The sequence below is a fragment of the Dasypus novemcinctus genome, chromosome 10, assembly GCF_030445035.2.
Source record: "Dasypus novemcinctus isolate mDasNov1 chromosome 10, mDasNov1.1.hap2, whole genome shotgun sequence".
In the NCBI taxonomy this organism is placed as follows: domain Eukaryota; kingdom Metazoa; phylum Chordata; class Mammalia; order Cingulata; family Dasypodidae; genus Dasypus; species Dasypus novemcinctus.
Window position 1 is genome coordinate 119,063,592 of NC_080682.1, and position 23,589 is coordinate 119,087,180.

Genomic DNA, 23,589 nt, shown 5'->3' on the forward strand with positions numbered 1-23,589 from the left:
TTGGGGTTTGAGTTCTATCTTGTCTGATATCAGGATTGCTACGTCTGCTTTATTTCTTTTGTTTAGCTTTTTATTTCCTGTTTTAATTTGTTATTATACTTTTGTCCATCTTTCATTTTTAGCCCTTCTATGTTATTTGGTTTTAGGTATGTCTACTGTTAACTGTACAAAAGATGAGTTTCATTTTGTGAGCCAAATTGAAAATGAGTTAAACTTACTCATTTTTATAATATGTTTATATATGTTTACTTGTATGTTCAGGCTCAACTCCATCATAAAATTGTATAATTATGTGTATTTTGTTATATTTGCAATGACTTTTTCTCTATTATATAAATTTACTTTGCCCTTTATTTTAGGAAAAAAATGACCAATTATTAGGAATGCTTGTAACTTTATCCTCTTGGTTACTTATGAATTTATATAGTTTTAATTCTCTCAATCCCGTTTCTTATTTAATATTTACCTAGTCTGTTCATGCGTTTTATTTTGTTATCATTAACAACCTACTGCCTATGAGTTTTTTCTGTTGTCCACTTTTCTTTCCTTGTTCCTCCATTTTTCTGTTGTTGTTGCAATGCTTCTACTTTGCTACAACATACAATAGTTAGACAGTAACCTTCTTCCCTCATCCTGACATTTGTCTTAGTCTTACACATATATTTATATATTTATAAATGCTTTCATTAGTCTTTTTGCTGAAGTTTTATCAATTATCCCTAGAGTAAATTTCATCCTCTAGTAGATTTTCAGGAAGAACAAATGATACAGAGATTCTTCAGTGCTTTTGAGATGAAAACTATTCTTCTTTATTGGAAAAATGGCTTAGCTGGATATATAACCCTGTTTTATACTATTATTCACTGAGGTTTTTAAACACTGCTCCATTGTTGCCTTTCTTTGAATGTTCACTTTGAAAAATCTGATGCTAATCTAATTTTTTGCTTAAGTTATCTGTTCTTTTTTGCCTGAAGGCCATGAAAATTTTATCATTACCTTTGATCTTATAATTTTCCTAGGGTATGTCTCAGAGTTGAACATCCTGAATTAATTTTCCCAGGGGAGCCATTTCAATAAAAAGATTCAAGTCACTATATTTCTATGAAGTTTTCTTGGATAACAGTTTTAAATATTAGTTCTATTCCATGATTTTGTTTTTCTCCTTAAGGGAACTAAAATAATGGAAATTTTGCTCTTTCCTTGTCTTCCATTTTCACTGCTTTTTCTCAAATCTTATTTTTCTTTAAGCCATTTTCATGACTTTAATTGCTTTCCTCACTCATTTTATTTTAATTTGAATCTATTCTTCATTGGAAAACTTTTCATTTATTCTTTATTTCTGAGATAGTTTTTCTCCCATTTCTGAGGTCAAACAACTCTTTGTCCATTTCTCCCTGTTTTTGCCCATTTGTGTTTTTACATGTCTGATTCAAGGTGGATTTTTATCCTCAAATAACTTTGAATATATTTATTCATTTGGAGTGTAGACTTAAAATGTTTCTTCTGCTTCATGACTGAGTTTTGGGGGGGGGGTGGAAGGGCTCGGATTTTCCTCATTTACGTATGAAAATTCATTTCCTGATTTTCTGCAATAATTTACTATGGATTTTTCTCTTGTTTATTTTTGATATAATAGTGTTTAACATGATTCCTACTATAAGAGCACCCTAGCAAAATCCAGGTCCTTTCAAGGTTTTTAAAATTTGTTTTTTATTTTTATTTTTTGAAGGAGAGATTGCAAGTCCTCTGATTTTATGGTTCTCTTTTGTCTTCCAGGACACGAAATATTCTCATTTTTCTTATTTTCTCTGTATTTGCCTAGTTGCCAAGGGCCCCTTCTTCTTCTTTACTTTCTGACTTTTTATTGTCCTCCAGAAGCTAGGTATTTGGAAGATTTTTCCTATAAAACATACTTGTTCCTGGAGTGACATTATCAACATGGCAATGCAAGACATCCCCTAGGAAAGTATTCCCTCAGAATCATCAAATGAAAGGAAAAATTCCACTTGCTTGAACTCTGAAGGATGATAGAGACTGGAGAAGGACTCCACAAATGCTGAATCAAAGAAAAGAGTCTCCAAAATCAAGTAAGATATATTTTTCCCAGATATGCCAGTCTAGAACTTTTCCCTCACTCTATTCCATGCAGCTTGGGAGTTGAGCACAGGCAGCATGACCCAGGTCCCTCCTGCCTTGGATGCAGACTATAGGGCCACTGAGTGCACTGTTAGAACCCCACATATATGCGGCACAGGGACCCAAGTCCACAGAGACCCAGGTCAGAACAAAGGCACTGAGTAGTGCCACATAAAAAGGGCCCCCAGGGGGAAAAAATAGAGAGCATTGCAGAAGAAATGTTTGCAAGATGTGTGCACAGTCAATGCAGTCTCTGTTAGCTGGACCACCTAAATGCTATATGGATTTTTCTAGATTGACCCACCTTTCTGGATTGACACTACAGGGTTACCTAGGGTTGGATAACTTAACAGGGAAAAACAAGAGGCAGAAAGGCTTCACAGAAAAAAAGGGGGGAGAACTGAAATACTGTAGGACAAGCTGGGTCCCAGAACTGAAAAGTATAAGGAAAAGGAGGCATTTTGTGAGGAAGAGACCTTAAACAAATCGTAGAAGCTGGGAGAAAATTCTGCACAAATACAAACAGTTCAAACTTCACAGACAGAAGAAAAGAAGATTTCCCTTGGAGGTGAAACAATAGCACAAAATATGCAATCTTAAAAATTGTACCACATATCTAGGGAAAGAATCAGATGAGGAAGACCTGAGAAAATATGATCAGTGAAATAATGGCTATTCTAAAGGTCTAGAATACATTGGACCAAGAATCAAAGAAGAGCTTAACACAAAGTCAATCAACAATAAAATCCTAGACAAGAGGGAGAAACAGACTTTCATATCTAACTCATCAAAATGATCAGATGCTCAGACATCAGCAAAAAAATTAAAAGCCATACTAAGAAACAGGAAGATATGGTTCAGTCAAGGGCAGAAATTAAAACTTCAGAGGAAACACAGAATTTGCAACAAAAATCAACTGAAGTGCTCTCTGTGGCACAATATATACTAAAACTGGAATGATACAAAGAAGATTAGCATAGCCCCTATGCAAGGATGACATACAAATTCATGAAGCAGTCCATACTTTTGGAATGCAACTATAGACTAAAGTAGACATTATTATTTTAGCAATAGAAGATCTTGTAATATTGACATAAAGGCAGTGGTCACCAGAGGTTCTGAGCGGAGGGAAAGGGAAGAATAGGTATAACATGGGGCAATTTGGGGACATTGTAATTATTCTGAATGGCACTGCAATGACAGATACAGGCCATTTTACATTTTGTCAAAACCTATAAAAATGTGTGGTGCAACATGTAAACTAATGTAAACTATAGACCATGGTTAGTAGCAATGCTTCAATATGTGTTAATCAATTGTAACAATTATACCACACTAATGGAAGATGTTGTTAATGAGGGAAAGTGGGAGGGGTAGGGGGTATGGTATATGGGAATCCCCTTATATTTTCCATGTATCATTTACGTAATCTAAAGCTTCTTTAAAAATAAAATTAAAAAAACAAAGACTAATTTGACTTCCATTTCAAAAAAATCAGTTGAAGGAGATAAAGGAAAATATGCATAAAGAGATAAAGAATATTAAGAAGATAATGTATGAGCATAAAGAAGAATTTAAAGCTTTAAAAGAAACGTAACAGGAATTGTGGAATGAATAGCACAATAATGGAGATTATAAATACACTAAAGGCATACAACAGAAGATTTGAAAGGCAGAAAAAAAGAATCAGTGAACTAGAAGACTGGAAAATCTAAATCACATAGTCAGAAGAACAGATAGAGGGGAAAAAATAGGGGAAATGAGCAGTGTCTTACAGTTTGAGTGAAAGGACGAAGCACACAAATATATATGCCATCAATGTCCCAGGAGGAGGAAAGGAGAGAGGCAGAAAGAATATTTGAAGAAATAATAGCTGAAAATGTCCCAACTCTTTTGAAAGACATAAATATACATGTTCAAGAAGCACAACAAACTCCAAACAGAATAAATCCTAATAGGCCTACTCCAAGACACATACTAATCAGAAATATGAAATGACAAAGTTAAAGAGAATTTTGAAAGCAGCAAGAGAAAAGAGATTCATTACATACAAGCGCTCCTCAATAAGAAAATATTCTAATGTCTCTTCAGAAACCAAGGAGGCAAGAAAACAGTGGTATGATATAGTTAGGATACTGACAAAGAAAAAGCACCTGCCAAAAATTTTTATCCAGCAAGTGTCCTTCAAAAATGATTGAGCGTTTAAAATATCCACAGATAAACAGAAATGGAATTAGTTCATTAAAAAGGGAGTTCTGCAAGTTGAAAGGAAAATGCAGGAGAAAGAGACCTGGAGTAGAGCAGGGGTTCTTAACAAGGGGTCCATGAGCTCGAATTGAAAACACTATTCTTGTGGGGACATGTTGGTGCAGGTGTGATATATTTATTAAATAATACACAGTATAGTGTGGACTTAGTAAGGGATCTGTGGTTTTCACCTGACTGACAAAGAGTTCTGTAGAACAAAAAAGGCTAAGAACCCCTGGAGCAGAATGAAGAAATGAAGAGTATCAGCAAGGGTAATCAAAAAGGTAAATGCAAAACCCAGTAGTACTATATCCTCAGTATATAACTCTATTCCTTAATTACTATAAGAGTCAGAATACAGGAAGAGCAGTCCAAGACAGCAACAGAGTCAGGAATTCTAAGATTCACCTCATCCCACAGGGCAGTTAGTAATCAGTCAGGATCTGCCTGGATCAACTGTTTGGGGACTCCAGAGACCAGAAGAACTCTGTACACCATCCAGGAAAGAGCAGAAGGAGACTGACAATCTGTGGTGAAGATTTCAAAGTAAATCCCTTCACAGTGCAGAGGCTAGCCCGCCGGCCTTGGGAGCCACGCCCTGGCTAGAAACGAAACTTCCCTTTCCCGAAAGCAGGGGAGGGGAAGAAGCCTGGCACTATCGCTACTGATAAGCAAATTCATCTGAATTCCAATTCTGAGCACAGGGGATGTTTCAATGCTCCAAAGCCTATAAGAAGCCAGCAGCCTTTGTTTAATCTCTGCCCACAGCAGGAGTGGAAACAGAGTTGATTGCAAAACACACTAGATTCCTGGTATGGTAGGGATTGGGTTCAGCATGCCCAGATTGGAGAACTGCTGGCAGCTACTATTTGGGCCCCTGCACACCCAGTAGGAGAGGGAGTTGGGTGCAGTTCGATTACTATCTTGGAGCAGAGCAGATAAAATTCACCCTGCCCACCTTAAAGAGCCACAGCAGTCTGGTTCCAACATGCTCCAGGCAGGAGACAAAGCCCGGCATAGTCTAAACACTCTCTATTGGGGAAGAGTGGGCAGACTCACCCTACAAGGTGAGGGATGGTGGTCCCAGCTCCAGCATACCCCAGGCAGGAAAGGGAACAGGACACAGTCTAAACACTCTCAGAGAAATGCAGGCAAATTCACCCCTCCCACCATAAAGGACCATTGGTCCTGGCTGCAGTACACCCCAAGCAGGAGAGGAAGTAGGACATAATGTAAATATGGTCTCTCTCAAGAAAGCATGGGCAGATTCACCCTGCCCACTCTGGGGGACCAAGCACAGGTTGTGGCAGCTTATTCAAGAACTCAGATCCCAGGGGCTGGGAGCTGTGCAACAGTTTCATCCCAGTAAGGCTGACAGCCTCATTCTCAACCATACCCCCATCAGGGGCTAAGTCAGCTGAGAAAGGCACAGAATACCTTAGGGCAGTGAACAGCTGGAGATGGAGCACTATCTCCTGGATACATCAGGAAAGCAAAGATTTGGGGAGACATCAAAGAGAAGGTTGGTGGACTTTAGGGTCTCTTCCTCAGAGCACAGTAAAATTAATCTACACTCCCTTATTGGATCCTTGAACCTGTTTGGGCTGGGAAATCTGATTGGGAAGGTTGTCTCTGGGAGGACACTCCTACCAAAATTAGCCCTCCAAGAAATAGCAGCTAGGAAAAATGAAAGTATTAAAAATATAGAAAGGCAAATATAAAAAACAAACAGAATGGAATAACATTCCCAGGGGAGGAACATAAGAAAGGAAGCTTTCTCCTGGGAATGAAATAAGTGTATAAATACTGTAATCCCCAAAATTGCACTGTATATACAGGGTAAGAATCAGGTGAATAAGAGCTGTAAAAACATGATTTGTTAAGCAACATATATTATTAAGGTTCAGAATAAGTTGAATCAAGTACCAAAGAGGGGCTTTAGCAACAAGCCAACCAATAAGAAAGCCATAGGTTAAAGAGAGAAACTGAACACAGAACAAACACATCAAAAAAATGAGATGCTGAGACACCAACAAAAAATTACAAGCCATACCAAGAAACAGGAAGATACGTTCCATTCAAAGGAATTAATGAAACCTTTAGACAAAATATGGGATTTGAGACAACTAAGCCTAGATATCAAAAAAAAGTATCTTTATTAAATTCAATAAGATAGCAAAAGAGATTACAGATATTAAGAATACACTGGGTGAACATACAAAAAAAAAGAATTAAAGCATGCAATGAAAAGTTACATATCTTCTAAGAACGAAAGATGCAAAGGATGGTATTAAAAATAGACTAGAGGCATATAACAGCAGAAGTGAAGTGGCAAAGGAATTGATAAGTGAATTCGAGGACAGGCATATGAATGTGAAAAGACAGAGAAAATAAAAAATTTGAACAGTGTCTTGGAATTAAATGTAGGCAGGAAATGCATAACATGCATTATGGGTTTTCTGGAAGGAAAAGAGAACAGAAAGGGGACAGAAATAATCATTGAAAAAGATTTTCCAACCCTTATGGAAGACATAAATATCAATATTCAAGACGGACAACATAGGTTTTAATCTTAATAAACCTACTGTGAGACACATACAATTCAGAATGTCAAATGCCAGATATGAAGAGAAAATTCTGAAAGCAGCAAAAGAAAAGCAACACAACATACGAAGGATCCTCAATAAGACTAAATGCTGATTTCTCATCAGGTTCCACATAGGTCTGAAGGCAATGGTATGATATATTTAAGACACTGAAAAAAAATTACAGCCAAGAATGCTTTATCCAGCAAAACTGTCCTTCAACAATGAGGGTGATATAAGCCCCAAATAGTAAAAGTGAAATGGTAAACTGTACAGAGACCTGATTTTCTATTTGCATTGAATCTTTGCAGGCAAATTCAAAGGACAAGATTGAAACTCATATTAAAGAGAATGATGAAGCCTAAAAGAAAAAACACAGAAGAGAGAGGCTTAGAGAAGAGTGTGTAAATGAAGATTATTGGAAAAGGTAACTAAATGGGTAAAAAGAGAGACAATGTTAAGATATGACAACAGAAAGCCCGAGGATAAAATGGATGAAGTAAGTAATGCCTTTACTCTAATAATATTGAATGTTATTAGATTGAACGCGCCAATAAAAAGACAGACTGGGAGAATGGATTTTTTAAAATGCAGCTATCTATATATTGTCTACAAGAGATTCACTTTTTTTTTTTCTTTTTGAGGTATTGGGGCTGGGGATTGAACCCCAAACCTTGTATGTGGGGAGCCAGAGCTCAACCACTGAGCTACATTGGCTCCCCTGAGTTGGTGTTTTCATTTGTTTGCTTGTTGTTTGTTTTTTGTTTTTAGGAGGCACCAGGAACCAAACCTGGGACCTCCCATGCAGGAAGCAGGTGCTCAACCACTTGAGTCACATCTGCTCCCAAGACATTTAGGGGATTTGAATCTCTGGACTGACAATGTGATAGCCAGATCCTGAGCCTCAACAGACTCCAGCACCTACAATCTGATTTACTGGACTTACCACACTCAGCTAAGATGGAGTTGAAGAAGGACAACCACCACACCATGGAGCCTAGAGTGATTACAACTGAAAATGGGAGGATTGCATCCAGCATCCAGGTGGAATCTGACCCTCCTCTTGACATAGAGGTGCAATGGACACAACCAATCCAATGTCCACATAGAAGAGGTGGCATTGGAATGGGAAAAGTGGACATAGTGGACGAAGGGTATGGGGAAAGGCAGGAAGAGATGAGAGGTGGAGGCGTCTTTGGGACATGGAGCTGCCCTGGATGGTACTTCAGAGGCAATCACCGGACATTGTAAATCCTCACAGGGCCCACTGGATGGAATGGAGGAGAGTATGGGCTATGATGTGAACCAATGTATATGAGGTGCAGAGGTGCCCAAAGATGTACTTACAAAATCCAATGGATGTGTCATGATGATGGGAACGAGTGTTGTTGGGGGGGGAGAGGGGGGGTGGGGGGATGGGGTTGAATGGGACCTCACATATATATTTTTAATGTAATATTATTACAAAGTCAATAAAAAATAAAAAAATTAAAAAATAAATAAATAAAAAATAAAACACTTTGCAACACAAAAAAAAAAAAAAAGACTCACTTTAGATGCAATGACACAAATATACTGAAAGTGAAAGGTTGGAAAAAGATATTCCATGCATATAGTACCCAAAGAAGAGCTGGAGTAGCTATAATAATATCAGACAAAAGAGATTCTAAATGCAAAACTTTATAAATGTGTATAAGAAGGACATTTTATATTAATAAAAGGGGAAAATCACTAAGAAATAACAATAAGAAATATTTTTGCATCTAACCAAAGTGCTGCAAAATTCATGAGGCAAACATTGGCTAAACTTAATGGAGAAATAGACATCTTTACAATAATAGTTGGTGATTTCAATACACCACTCTCATAGTTGGATAGGACATCTGGGAGAGGATAAATAATTGAACAGAGAGTTTGAATAATATAATAAAGGAACTAGACCTAAGAGACATATAGAACACTGCATCCCAAAACAGCAGGATATATATTCTTCTCAAGTGCACATGGGTCATTCTTCAGTATAGACTATATGTTGGGTCACAAAACCAGTCTTAATAAATTTACAAAGATTGAAATTGTATAAAGCACTTTCTCTGACTATAATGAAATTAAGCTGTAAATCAATAACAGGTGGAGAAGTGGAAAATTCACAAATATATGGAGCATAAACAACACACTCTTAAACAATTAGTAGGAAAAAGAAGAAAGGCAGTGCTGAGGGGGAAATTTATAGCCCTTAATGTTTACATTAAAAAAGAAGAAAGAGTAAAAATCAAAGACTTAACAGCACACTTGGAGGGAGAAGGCAAAGAACAGCAAACTAATCCCAAAGCAAGCAGAAGGAAAGAAATAAAGATCAGAGTATAAATAAATGAATTAGAGAGAGGAAAAAAAACCCACTGGAGAAAATCAACAAAACCAAAAGTTGGTTCTTCAAGATCAAGCTAACAAACAGTTAGCTAGACTGACAAAGAAAAAAAGAGAGAAGATGCAAATAAGTAAAATCAGAAATGAGAGGGGGGAAATTACTACTGACCTCACAGAAATAAAAGAGCTCATAAAAGGATATTATGAATAACTATAATCCAACAGACATGGATGAAATGGACAAATTCCTAGAAACATTTGAACAACCTACACTGATCTTAGAAGAAATAGAAGACCTCAACAAACCAGTGACAAGTAAAGATTGAAGTAGTCATCAGAAACCTCCCCAAAATGAAAAGCCCAGGACCAGGTGGCTTCACAGATGAATACTACCAATCATCAAAGTAGATTTAATACCAATCTTGCTCATACTCTTCCAAAAAAATTGAACAGAAGGGAATGCTACCAAACTCATTCTAGGAAGCCAAGATTATTGTAATACCAAAGACAAATAAATATACTATGAAAAAAAGAAAATTACATACCAATTTCTCCAATGAATTTGGATTCAAAAATCCTCAACAAAATACTTTCTAATTGAAACCAATGCACATTAAATAATTATACAGCATGATCAAGTGGATATTATCCTAGGTATGGAAGTGAGGTTCAACACAAGAAAATCAATCAGTACACCAAATTAATAAATCAAAAAAGAAAAATCATACAATCATCTCAATTGATGCAGAAAAGGCATTTGACAAATCCCAGCATGATTTCTTGATAAAAACACTCTGAAAAATAGGAATAGAAGGAAACTTTCTCAACATCACAATATGCATTATGAAAAAGTCACAGCTAATATCATACTCAATGATGAAATACTGAAAGCTTTCCTGCTGAGATTGGGAACAAGGTAAGGATGTGTACTGTCACCACTGTTATTCAATATTGTGCTAGAAGCTCCAACTGGAGAAATAAGGCAAGAAAAAGAAATAAAAGACACCAAAATAGGAAAGGAAGGAGTAAAACTTACACTATATGCAGATGACATGATCCTATACCTAGAAAGTCCCAGAAAATCTAAAACGAAGCTATTAGAGCTAATAAATGAATTCAACAAAGTGGTGGGATATAAGATTAATATGCAAAAAACATCAGTAGTGTTTCTATACACTATTTCTGAGCAATTTGAGGAGGAAATCAGACAGAAATTCCATTTACAATAGCAGCAAAATAATAAAATTTGTAGGAATAAACTTAGCCAAAGACATAAAGAACCTATATTCAGAATACTACAAAACATTGCTCAAAGAAATAAAAAGGACCTAAATAAATGGAAGGACATTCTGTGTTCTTGGATTGAAAGACCAAATATCATTAAAATGTAAATTCTTTCCTTCTGTCAGCCTTCATGTTACTCAAATGTGGCCAGTCTCGAAGCCAAACTCAGCATGTAAATGCAATGCCTTCCCCCCAGCGTGGGACATGACACCCGGGGATGAGCCTCCCTGGCAACGAGGGACCACTATCAACTACCAACTGATGATGCAACTGGAAAATGACCTTATACGGAAGGTTCAATGCGGATCAGCAGAATATCCATGTCTACATAAAATACCATGACTTTAAAATGCTGTTTGACCTAAAGTAAGGGGAAAATGGAAAGGAGAAATGAGTTTATATGGCTACGAGTTTCTAAAAAAGAGTCTGGAGGCTGGCAGAAGGTTTGCCCTCATGCACAACTGAGCAGAGTCAGAGAGACAGATAAAGCAGATACAACCCCCAGATATTGGTTCCTTTGAGGGCTAAAGAGACCCATGGGAGTTATGGTCATGGCCGATGGGGTTAACTACCAGGGCAGATGGCCCCTCTTTGGAAATGGTGTTTATGTGTGATGAATCTGGACTCAGATGGGATCTCCCTTCATAAGACTTTCATGCTAATGTGCTGGAGGTGCAGTTAATGTTGGGGTTTAAGATATATTTAGGGGATTTGAATCTCTGGACTGACAATGTGATAGCCAGATCCTGAGCCTCAACAGACTCCAGCACCTACAATCTGATTTATTGGACTTACCACACTCAGCTAAGATGGAGGTGAAGAAGGACAACCACCACACCATGGAGCCTAGAGTGATTACAACTGAAAATGGGAGGATTGCATCCAGCATCCAGGTGGAATCTGACCCTCCTCTTGACATAAAGGTGCAATGGACACAACCAATCCAGTGTCCACATAGAAGAGGTGGCATTGGATTGGGAAAAGTGGACATAATGGACAAAGGGTATGGGGAAAGGCAGGAAGAGATGAGAGGTGGAGGCGTCTTCGGGACATGGAGCTGCCCTGGATGGTGCTTCAGAGGTAATCACCGGACATTGTAAATCCTCACAGGGCCTACATGATGGAATAGAGGAGAGTATGGGCCATGATGTGAACCAATGTATATGAGGTGCAGAGGTGCCCAAAGATGTACTTACCAAATCCAATGGATGTGTCATGATGATGGGAACGAGTGTTGTTGGGGGGGCGGAGAGGGGGGGTGGGGGGGTGGGGTTGAATGGGACCTCACATATATATTTTTAATGTAATATTATTACAAAGTCAATAAAAAATAAAAAAATTAATTAAAAAAAAAAAAAATGTAAATTCTACCTAAACTGATTTGCAGATTCAGTGCAATCCCAATTAAATTTAAAACAGCCTTTTTTTTCCCCATAAATGGAAGAGCCAATTATCAAATTTACTTGAAAAGTTAAGGGTCCCTGAATAACCAAAAATATCTTTAAAAAGAAGAAAGGTGAAGGACTATCACATCCTGACTTTAAAGCATATTGCTTAGCTTCAGTGTACAATGGTACAAACAGCATGGTACTGGCAAAAGATAGGCATACTGACCAATGGAATTGAATTGATAGTTCAAAAACAGACCTACACACATCTATTGTCAACTGATTTTTGACATAGCTGTCAAGTCCACCCAACTAGGCCAGAACACTCTATTCAACAAATGATCCTGGGAGAACTTCATATCAAAAAAGAAAGAGGACCCCTATCTCTCCCCTTATACAAAAATTAATCATAAATGGACCAGGGACCTAAATATAAAAGCTAGAACCATAAACCTCCCAGAGGAAAATATAAGGAAACATCTTCAATGTCTTATGGTATGTGGAGATTTCTGAAACCTTACATCCAAAGTAAGAGCGATGAAAGAAAGAAAAAAATAGATAAATGGGACCTCCTCAAAATAGAATACTTTTGCACTGGAAGTAACTTTGTCAAGAAGATGAAAAGACAACCTACTCAATGGGTGAAACTATTTGGTTACCACACATGATAAGGGTTTGATTTCAATGTTATATAAAGAGACCATACAACTCCATGCAATCTAATTTTAAAATGGGCAAAAACTTGAATAGACATTTTTCCAAAGAAGAAGTAAAATTGTCCAAAAACCATAAGAAAAGATGCTCAAATCACTAGCTAAAAGGAAATGCAGATCAAAACTACAATGAGATATCATGTCACACCTTATAGAATGTCCATTATTTAAAAATTAGAAAACCATTAATACAAGTGCTGGAGATGATGTGGAGAAACAGGACACTACAGCAAGTTGGGAATGATGAATATTGCAGTCTCTACGGAAGACAGTTTGGTAGTTCCTCAGGAAGCTAAATATAGAACTGCCATATGATCCAGAAATCCTGCTAGTAGGAATATATTCAGAAGAACTGAAAGCAAGGACGTGAACTGACATTTGCACACTGATGTTCATAGCAGCCTTATTTGCAACTGGCAAAAGATGAAAACATCCCAGCTGATGAATGGGTAAATAAAATGTGGAATATACATACTATGGAATAGTAATCAACTGTAAGAAATGGCGTGGATGCATATAACAACATGGCTGAACCTTGAGAACATTATGTTCAGTGAAATAAACCAAACTCAAAAGGAAAAATATTGTACAGTCTCACTAATATAAATATGATGAGCAAACCCATGAAGTTAAAATCTAGAGTATAGGTTACTAGGAGATAGAATGAGGGTTGAGAAGGGGAAGCTGATGCTTACAATATGTACAATTTTTAATAAGGTTGATTGCAAATGTGTGGAAATGGATAGAGTTGATGGTAACACCTTATAGTGAGTATAATGAACACTGCTGATTTATAAATGTGATTGTGGGCGGTGGACTTGGCCCAGTGGTTAGGGCGTCCGTCTACCACATGGGAGGTCCGCGGTTCAAACCCTGGGCCTCCTTGACCCGTGTGCAGCTGGCCCATGCACAGTGCTGATGCGCGCAAGGAGTGCCTGTGCCACGCAGGGGTGTCCCCTGCGTAGGGAAGCCCCACACGCAAGGAGTGCGCCCCGTAAGGAGAGCCGCCCAGCGCGAAAGAAAGTGCAGCCTGCCCAGGAATGGTGCCACACACACGCAGAGCTGACACAACAAGATGACTCAACAAAAAGAGACACAGATTCCCATGCCGCTGACAAGAACAGAAGCGGACAAAGAAAGAAGACGCAGCAAATAGACACAGAGAACAGACAACTGGGGTGGGGGGGGTGGGAAGGGGAGAGAAATAAATTAAATAAATAAATCTTTAAAAAAATAAATAAATGTGATTGTGGCTGAAAGGGATAATGTAGGGAAATAAATTTCAATTGAAAGAAAGGAAGAGGAAAACTAGGGTCTATATGACAGTGAACTCAGTGGTGGATAAGGATTGTGGTTAACTGTACAAAATGTTCTTCTATAAACTAAAACAAATATATGTCACTATTTCAAGGTGCTAAGAATATGGTGATACATGGCAAAATAACAACCCATGTACCTTAAGGACTATAGTTAACAGTAATATTGTAATATTCTTCCTTCAATGGCAAAGAAGGTACAATATCAATGATAATGTCAACAATAAGGGGATATAAAGTGGTATGGATTTTTCCTTTTGAAGTATGAAAACATTCTAAAATTGACTGAGGTTATGAAAGCACAACTCTGTGATAAAACTGAGAGCCACTGAGTGTACATTGTAGATGGACTGTACAAGGTATAGGACTGTATAACACAGTGAACCCTGTGGTAGATGATGGACTATGGATAACAGTACAAATATGAAAATGTTCTCTCATGAACTATAAGAAATGTACAATAGTAATACATGATGTTTATAACAGTGGTTTATGGAAAAAATACACCAAATGTAAGCTATGTACTACAGTTAGCAGTAATATTTTGATGATGTTCTTTCATCATTTGTAATAGGTATTCCATAACAATGCCAGGTGTTGGGTATGGGGTGATGTATGGGAATTCTATACATTATCCATAATTGTTTTGTAAGCTCACAGCCTCTCCAATAAAAAATAAAGAGAAAGAACATAATTGAACAATAAAAAGGCATATTTCCAAATAACAGACATGCAAAATATAAGGAAGTAATTTGGTACAAAAACAATATAAAGAGGGGAACAGGGGCTACAGGAGCAGAGAATGTGTATGTTATGTTGGTATCTTTTCAGATTATTAGGTTATACATGTAGGTTGTGTAATATAAACTTCACAGCCACCACAAAGAAAGTATTTTTAAAATATAAAGAAAGAGAATTAAGAAAGGGATCAGTCACATACATCACAAAAGATCAAGTGTACAGAAAAGAAGGTTGCAGTAAAGGTAAAGAAAAAAAAAATACATGGCATATAAAAACTAATGGAGAAAATGGCTGAATTAAGTACTGCTTTTACAGCATTAACACTGAATGTTCATGGATTAAGCTCCCCATTCAGACGACTCAGATTGGCAGAATGCATTAGAACAGCCTGAACTAACTAAATGTTGTTTACAAGAGAATCACCTTAGGCCCAAAGACACAAATAGGTTGAAAGGGAAAAGATGGAAAAATATATTCTATGCAAACAACAACTTAAAGAGAACTGGCATAACTATAATAATATTGTAAAAAATAGACTTTAAGTCAAAACTGTTATGAGACAAAGAAAAACACTATATATTAATAAGAGGGGAAATCCAACAAGAAGAAATGACAATCATAAATAGTTATGCATCTAACCATAGTGCCTCTAAATACATGAGGCATACAATGGCAAAACTAGAAGGGGAAATAGAAACTTCTGTAATAATATTTAGAAATTTCAATACACTGTTCTCATTAATACAAAGAACATCTAAGCAGAAGAGAATAAGGAAAGAGAGAACTTGAATAATAAGATAAATATGCTAGAACTAACAGACATATACAAAACATTGCATACCAAACAGCTGGATATACATTCTTCTCAAATGCACATAGATCATTCTCCATGGTAGACAACATGTTAGCTCATGAAACAAGACTCAAAAAATTTTTAAAGATTGAAATTTATGCAAAGCATCTTCTCAGACATAATGGAATGAAACTATAAATCAATAACAGAGAATTAGAAAATTCACAAATTTATGGAGGTTAGACAAAACATTCTTAAACATTCAGTGGGTCAACAGAATTACAAGTGAAATCAGTAAATATCTTGAGCAAATGAAAAAGAAAACACAACCTATCAAAATTTATAGGATGCAGAGAAGGCAGTGCTAGTATAAGGAAATTTACAGCCCTAAATGCTTACATTAAAAAAGAAGAAAGAGGTAAAAATCAAATACCTAATTGCACATCTGGAGGAACTAGAAAAAAAACAGAAAACTAAACCCAAATCAAGTATAAGGTAAGAAATAACAGAGATTACAGCAGAAAAAAAAAAAAAAGAAATTGAAAATTTAAAAAATAATAGAGAACATTTAAAAAACCAAGAAGTTGGTTCTTTGAAAAGATCACCAAAACTGACAAATCCTTAGCCAGACTGACAAAGAAAAAAAGAGAAAATGCAAATAAATAAAATCAGAAATGAGAAAGGGACATTACTACTGACCTCACAGAAATAAAAAGAATCATAGGAGGATACTATGAACAACTGTATGCAAACAAATTAGACAACTTGAATGAAATGGACAAATTCCTAGAACACATGAACAACCTACACTGACCTTAGAAGAAATAGAAGATCTCAAAAGGACCAATTGTAAATAAAAAGATTGAACCCATCATCCATAATACCCCAACAAAGAAAAGCCCAGGACCAGATGGCCTCACAGGTGAATTCCACCCATCATTAATAAAAAGAATTAATACCAATCCTGCTCAAACTCTTCCAAGAAACTGAAGAAGAGGGAACAGTGCTTAATGTATTCAATGAGGCCAACATCACCCTAATAGCAAAACCATATAAAGATACTACAAGAAAATTACAAACTAATTTATCTTATGAATATAGATGCAAAAATCCTCAACAAAAATACTTGTAAATTGATTCCAATATAATTAAAAGAATTATGCATCAGGTATGCAAGGGTGGTTCAACATAAGAAAATCAATTAATGTAATATACCACATTAACAAAAGAAAAGGAAAAAAGCACATGATCTTCTCAATTGATGCAAAAAAGACATTTGACAAAATCCAGCATCCTTCTTGATAAAAACACTTCAAATGTAGGAATAGAAGGACACTTCCACAACATGATAAAGGGCACATATGAAAATCCCACAGCTAACATCATACTCAATAGTGAAAGACTGTAAGCTTTTCCTCTAATATCTGGAACAATACAGGGATGCCCACTGTCCTACAACATTGTACTGAAGGTTCTAGCCAGATCAGCTGGGCAAGAAAAAGAAATAAAAGGCACCCAAGTTGGAAAGAAGGAAGTAGAACTTTCCCTATTTCCAGATGACACGATCCAATATTTAGAAAGTCCTGAAAAATCAGCAATAAAGCTAATATAGCTAATAAACAAACTCAGCAAAGAGGCAGGGCACAAGATTAACTCACAAAAATCAGTAGTGCTTCTATACCAAAGGTTCTTAAACTTTTTTTTCCATGAACCCCTTTGCCAGTCAGGTGAAAACCATGGACCTATTACTAAGTCCACACTATACTGTGTATTATTTAAGAAATACATCATACTCACCCCAACACATCCACACTAGAATAATGTTTTTTTAAATTTCAATTAAAGCTCATGGACCCCTGGTTAAGAACCCCTGTTCTATACACTAGTAATGAGCAATCTGAGGAGGAAGTACAAGAAAAATTTTCATTTACAACAGTAACTAAATGAATCAAATAGCTAGTAGTAAATTTAACCATGGGTTAAAGGACTTAAACACAGAAAACTAGAAAAATTTGCTATAAAAAGTCAGAGAAGATCTAAATAAATGGAAGGGCATTCCATGTTCATGGATTGGAAGACTAAATATTGTTAAGATGCCAGGTCTATCCAATATGATTTACAGTTTCAGCACAATCCCAATCAAACTTCCAACAGCTTACTTTGCAGAAATGGAAATGCCAATTCTAAAATTTATTTGGAAGGGTAAGGGCCCCTGAGTAGCCAAAAACATCTTGAGAAAGAAAAAGGAAAAGGAACTTTAAAGCTTATTACAAGCTACAGTGATCAAAACAGGATGATATTTGCACAAGGATATATCAACCAATGCAATTTAATTGAGAGTTCAGAAATAGACCCTCAAATTTATGGCCAACTCATTTTTTATAAGGCTTGCAAAGTCTGCTCAATTGAAAAAGAATAATCTCTTCAACAAATGGTGCTGCTGGGAAAACTGGATATTCAAAAGAATGGAGGAGGACTCCTTTCTTATACCATATGTAAATATTGACTCAAAATGGGTCAAAGACCTAAATATACAAACCAGGACTCTAAAACTCCTGGAAGAAAATATAATGAAGCATCTTCAGGGTTTTGTGTTAGGCAATGGTTTCTTAGACTTTACACCCAAAGCACAAGCAACAAAAGAAAAATAAATAAATGGGATGGGACCTCATCAAATTTTAAAACTTTTTGTGCAAAGGACTTAACCACAAAAGTGAAAAGACAACCTACTCAGTGGGAGAAAATATTTGTACACCACATATCCAAAGAGGGTTTAATATCTAAAATGTACCAAAAACTCCTACAATTCAACAATAAGAAGACAAACAGCCCAGTTTAAAAATGGGAAAAAGACATGAATAGACATTTTCTTCCAAAGAGGAAATACAAATGGCCAATAAGTACATGAAAAAATGCTCAATACATTATTACCTATGTAGTTTTGAAAAATGAAAATCAAAACTATAATGAGATACCATTTCACACCCATTAGAAGGGCTGCTATAAATTTTAAAAACAAAAATACTAAGTGTTGGACAGAGATGTGGAGAAATAGGAACACTCGTTCATTGCTGTTAGAAATGTAAAATGTGGCAGCCACTGTGGAAGACAGTTTGGCAGTTTCTCAGAAAAGTACAGAATTACTGTATGATGCAACAATCCTTCTATTAGTTAAAACCAAAAGAATGAAAAGCAGGGACTTGAAAGGATATTTGCACACCCATGTTATAGTGGCATTATTCACAATTGCCAATGAATGGATAAACATACACTGGAGTATTATTTAGCATTAAAAGGAATTAAGTATGAAGTTTTGGCTAATGTGACAACATGCATGAATCTTGAAGACATAATGCTGAATGAAATAAGCCAAAGACAAAGCAAAAATATTCTGAGATCACTGATGTGAGATGGTTAGAATAAGTGAACTCACAGCAATAGAGTCTGGAGTGTAGGTTGCTGGGGAATGGGTTGGGTGTGGGGTATAGGGATTTGGCGCTTAAATTTCTATTTAGGCTGATTATATGGTTTTGGAAATGGATGGTGGTGATAGTTGTACAATATTGTGAGTTTAAATAACAGCTCTGAATTGTGTATGTGAATGTAGTTAAAAGGGAAAATTTTGGGTCATGTATATGTTACTAGACTAAAAAATGAAAAGATAAAGCATGGGACTGTACAACACAGTGAACTCTATTGTAAAAGATGGACTATAGTTAATAATACAATTATAACAACGTTCCTTCATGTATTACAACAAATGTACTACACTAATGCAAGGTGTTAATAATAGGGTTGTATATGGGAAAAACTACACTCTAATGTAGACTATGGACTATAGTTAATAGTACAATTTTAATATTCTTTCATCAGTTTTGGCAAGGGTACCAGACTATTGCAAACTGTTGATGAAAGGGGCAAGTGTATGATAACACTGTTTGTTAAACGATTTCTGTAAACCTACAACTTCTGAATTTAAAAAAATTTTTTAAAGCAAACACTTGCTCCTTTAAACTGAGCAAGTGCTTAAACCTTTAAGAAGAGTCTGTCCCTTTAAATTAAGGGCCTAGTCCTTTAAATGGAATATATTTTGGAATCCCTCTCATATAGTCCTGCTCTGATCTATCAGGTATTTTATAGTATTTTCAAATTTAGAGTAGATTTAACATTCCTGGTGGTTACTCCAACTCTCCCTCAATTCCCGTCTTCAGCATCCCTCTTCTGTCTTCCTAGTAATTTTTCTTGATTGCCTTTTCTCCCAGCAAAGCTTCCTGGTGGGTGACTCAGTGGTAATTTGTCTGACTGGGCACTGGGATTTGTTTCTCTTTACTCAGAGTGTTTAAATAATAGCACTTACATAACAGAAACATAAATAATACAGAATAATATATAATTTCACATAACCATTTTCATATGTTTATGTTAAAGTAATAATTCATGTGTATAACATGTAATATTTGTATGTAATGTGTTAATAAGGTAATATTGTACATATGTAATATGTGAAAACATAACATTTTGATGTTAAAGTAATAACATACACGTGTGATATATTTTTTGAAAAGAAGGGTGGCAGTTGAGGGAAAGAACTGGTATGGCTGTGTCCAGGTTGTCTCTCAAAATTTAGTCACTCTAAATTACATGCTGTTTTATAATATAAAATATTCAACTACTGTTCTCTACCTTTCCATGTCAATAAATTTTTGTTTCCTATAATAGTTTATATTCAAATGTCACAATTGTCCGAAAAATAGCCTTTAAACTGCTTTCTCTAAACCAGTATGAAACCCAGCTCCACACATTGCATCTGATTATAATGTCCCTTAAGAGTTCTTTTAATCCAACACAACTAATTCCCAGGTTTTTCTCAGGTGATAAGCTTACTGAAAACACCATATTGGCAACCTTATAGAATTTCCTCCCTTCTGGATTTGTCTTACTGCTACTTTGAGGTGTCACAGAGCTTGCTTCCTTTCTCCCCTATACTTCCTATTTATCTGCCTTGCTTTAAACTGGATGGTAAACTCCAAATGGTTCTGGATATGACCTGTCCATTTTTGTGTCCCTGGAAATAACACCATGCCTGCCTCATGGTCAAGTTTCTTAATAAAATAAAATTTGCATTGAATTGGCTAGTTATTCATAAGGGTTAATAGCAAGCCCTGACATATGTTTAGATCACTGTGGCCTAAAAAATCCACTTGCCCTTCCCCCAAAAGACAAACCAGGAAATATCATTTGAAACTATATATGTTATATGATAGTATATGTTTTCTGAGGTTGGTGGGAACCTCATGGAGCAGTAGAGCAGTCAGGAAAATCTTCGGAAGTAGAATGATAATGATTATATACTGTAAATGTTGCTATTAGAAGAGCAACAGGTTAATCGAAGAAAATGTGGCATTGGTGTGGAGAAAGTGGCCATGGTGGCTGCTGGGGGTAGGGAGTGGGAGGAAGAGATATGATGTGGGGGCATTTTCGGGGGTTGGATTTGTCCTGGGTGGTTCTGCGGGGACAGTTACCAGACATTATATGTCCTCCCATGGCCCACTGGGTGGACTGTGGGAGAGTGTGGGCTATGATGTGGACCATTGACCATGAGGTGCAGCGGTGCTCAGAGATGCATTCACCAAATGCAATAAATGTCTCATGATGATGGAGGTGGTTGTTATTATGGGGGGAGGAGTGGGGTGAAGGGGGTGGGGGATATGGGGACCTGATATTTTTTGAAGGTAACATTAAAAAAATAAATAAAGAGAAAAAATAGGGAAAAAAATGAAAAAAAAAAAGAGCAACAGGGAGTATTTCCACATCAAATGGGTTTTGAGCATAAATATTTCCAGAACCATATATCTTTTCAGCAGAGGAAATTAGAATCAAGAATGGAAATAAGCCAAGCTATCAGAGTTTCGAAAAAATTTTTGTAAAGGCATGTAACTGTAAGAAATAATAGCAGAGTCCTATTACAAATATATGCCTACGGAAGAGTAAACACCCAAATTGTGTCCTAAATCCTGATTCCAGTCCTCCTACTATGTGTTATCTTCACTAAAACATTTCACTTCTCTGTGCCTTAGTCCTCCATCTATAAAATGTGGACAAAAATGTAGTAAAACCAATGGCCTCCTTAATCTGACCAAGCCTCATCTTCCAAGGCAGATAATGAAAAGAAAGCCTCCCTGTGGAGTACTCTGTGTCTTCAGCCAGCTCTTTGCCCCCACTGGGCAATGAAACATGTGCCCCCACAAAAGACATGTTCAAGTCTTAATCCATGTTCCTGTGGGTATGAACCCTTTTGTAAATATTCCCAAAAAACAGGAGTTTTTGAAGATGCTATTGTTAGTGAAGGAGTAGCCAAATTGAATCAAGGTGGGTCTTAATTCATATGACTGGAGACCATAAAAGAGAGGACATTCCAATTTAGTCAGTGGAAGCCAGAAGCCAGAAGAAGTCAGAGAGGAGAGAGAGAGAGCCATATGACAGAAGATTGGCATCACCAGAATCCTGTCAACACCAGGAAAAAGCATGCCCTTGTCTACATCTTGATTTTGGAATTTTAGCCTTCAAAACCTCAAGACAATAAATGCTTGTTGTTTAAGCCAACCCCACTGGATGGTATTTGTCATAACAACTCTGGCAAACTAAGACAACTCCTGAGGTTCATCTCCCCTATGAGACTCCTGAAGATTGTTCTTCCATTGTCAAGCTCAAAGACACAGGGCTTAGTTTTGTTACAGGAATTGGTAGGTTTCCTTAGAGTCTCATAACAAACAGAGGCAGAGACAAAGCTCAAAACGAAGATAAGATATATGGATTTTTTTCATTTGACTGAAAGCAGTTATCACTCAAATTCTATTCTACAGTTGTACAACAATGAGATTATAACCTATAACTAGGCTTGTCAAATTTTTATTCAGTAAAATTTGTTTCTACTATATTTTCTTCCATCCTCTTTATATTATGCACTATTGCTTATTACAATAAGATACTGTACAAATATAGTAATTTATTATTTTATTATGTTTTTATAATTTCTCAAAATGACTTCCTTATGATTCCATTATGAATCTCATAGGTTATATTCTATACCCTGATTGATTAATTTCTTATTTTTGTTTGCTATTGCTGAGTTGCATCTCCTTTAAACACATTACAAATTTTTCATATTCCTACTGTGAGGAACAGAGAGAATCCAAAACAACAAATAGGTGTTACCAATCCCCTCTCCCCACCCCCTGCAACCAGGAAGAGCCCCTCTCCTCTACCCCCAAGATATTAAGCTGGGATAAAACCCCTGGCTCACTGCAGCTGACTGAGAGAGGAACAGGCATCTTCTTCCCTGTCAGGTATTAGAAGAGAAGAGGTAGGGGTACTTGCAGGACTTTACTTCAGTGAATTTGGCCAGGTGAGCCTGCTTTGAATCTTGGCTCTGGCCAGACCAAAACACAGGAAAATGGAGATTGAAACACCTCTGTAAAAAGGATGACTAAGAATGCCATCTGCTGACCAATCTAGAAATTGTGTGGGCAAAAACTGCTTTCGGTTCACTCTGTGCTCTAATTCCTGGGAGAAAATCTGTACCCCATTAGTGATAAAATTCATGGAAGCTATTTACATTGAAAGCAGTAAGGATCATCACAAAGACAGGGCACACTGGCAGGAGGCATCCATTCCCTTAGCAGGCTGGAGGCAGGAAGTAAGTAGACGATAAATGAAGAGGAAAGGCTGTGGGGCAGAAAGTAATGTAGGAAGGGACTGGAGGCAAGAGTACAGAAAGCCAGATACATGGCAACTCTGACCAAGGGCACAGTTAGAACTCTAGAGAAAAGGGTCACAGACGTACCATGGAAGAAAATTATTCCTAATAAAATATAACCACACACAGTGAAATATTAATCATCAATAAAAAGAAATGAGCTATCAAGTCACGAAAAAATATGAAGAAACCTTAAATGCATGTATCTAAATGAAAGAAGGTAGTCTGCAAGGGCTACCAAGTACATGGTACTTAACTCCAAG

General features: G+C 36.7%; 1 protein-coding gene and 1 non-coding gene across 4 annotated transcripts in view; one reads left to right on the top strand and one right to left on the bottom strand.

The window, feature by feature from the left end:
* Positions 1 to 23,589, bottom strand: part of DLG2 (discs large MAGUK scaffold protein 2) — a 2,400,703-nt gene that overhangs the window by 1,992,538 nt on the left and 384,576 nt on the right. The window lies entirely within an intron of this gene.
* LOC111760455 (U6 spliceosomal RNA) lies at positions 3,058 to 3,164 on the top strand. The gene has a single exon (XR_002794133.1). It is a non-coding gene; the product is annotated as a U6 spliceosomal RNA (small nuclear RNA).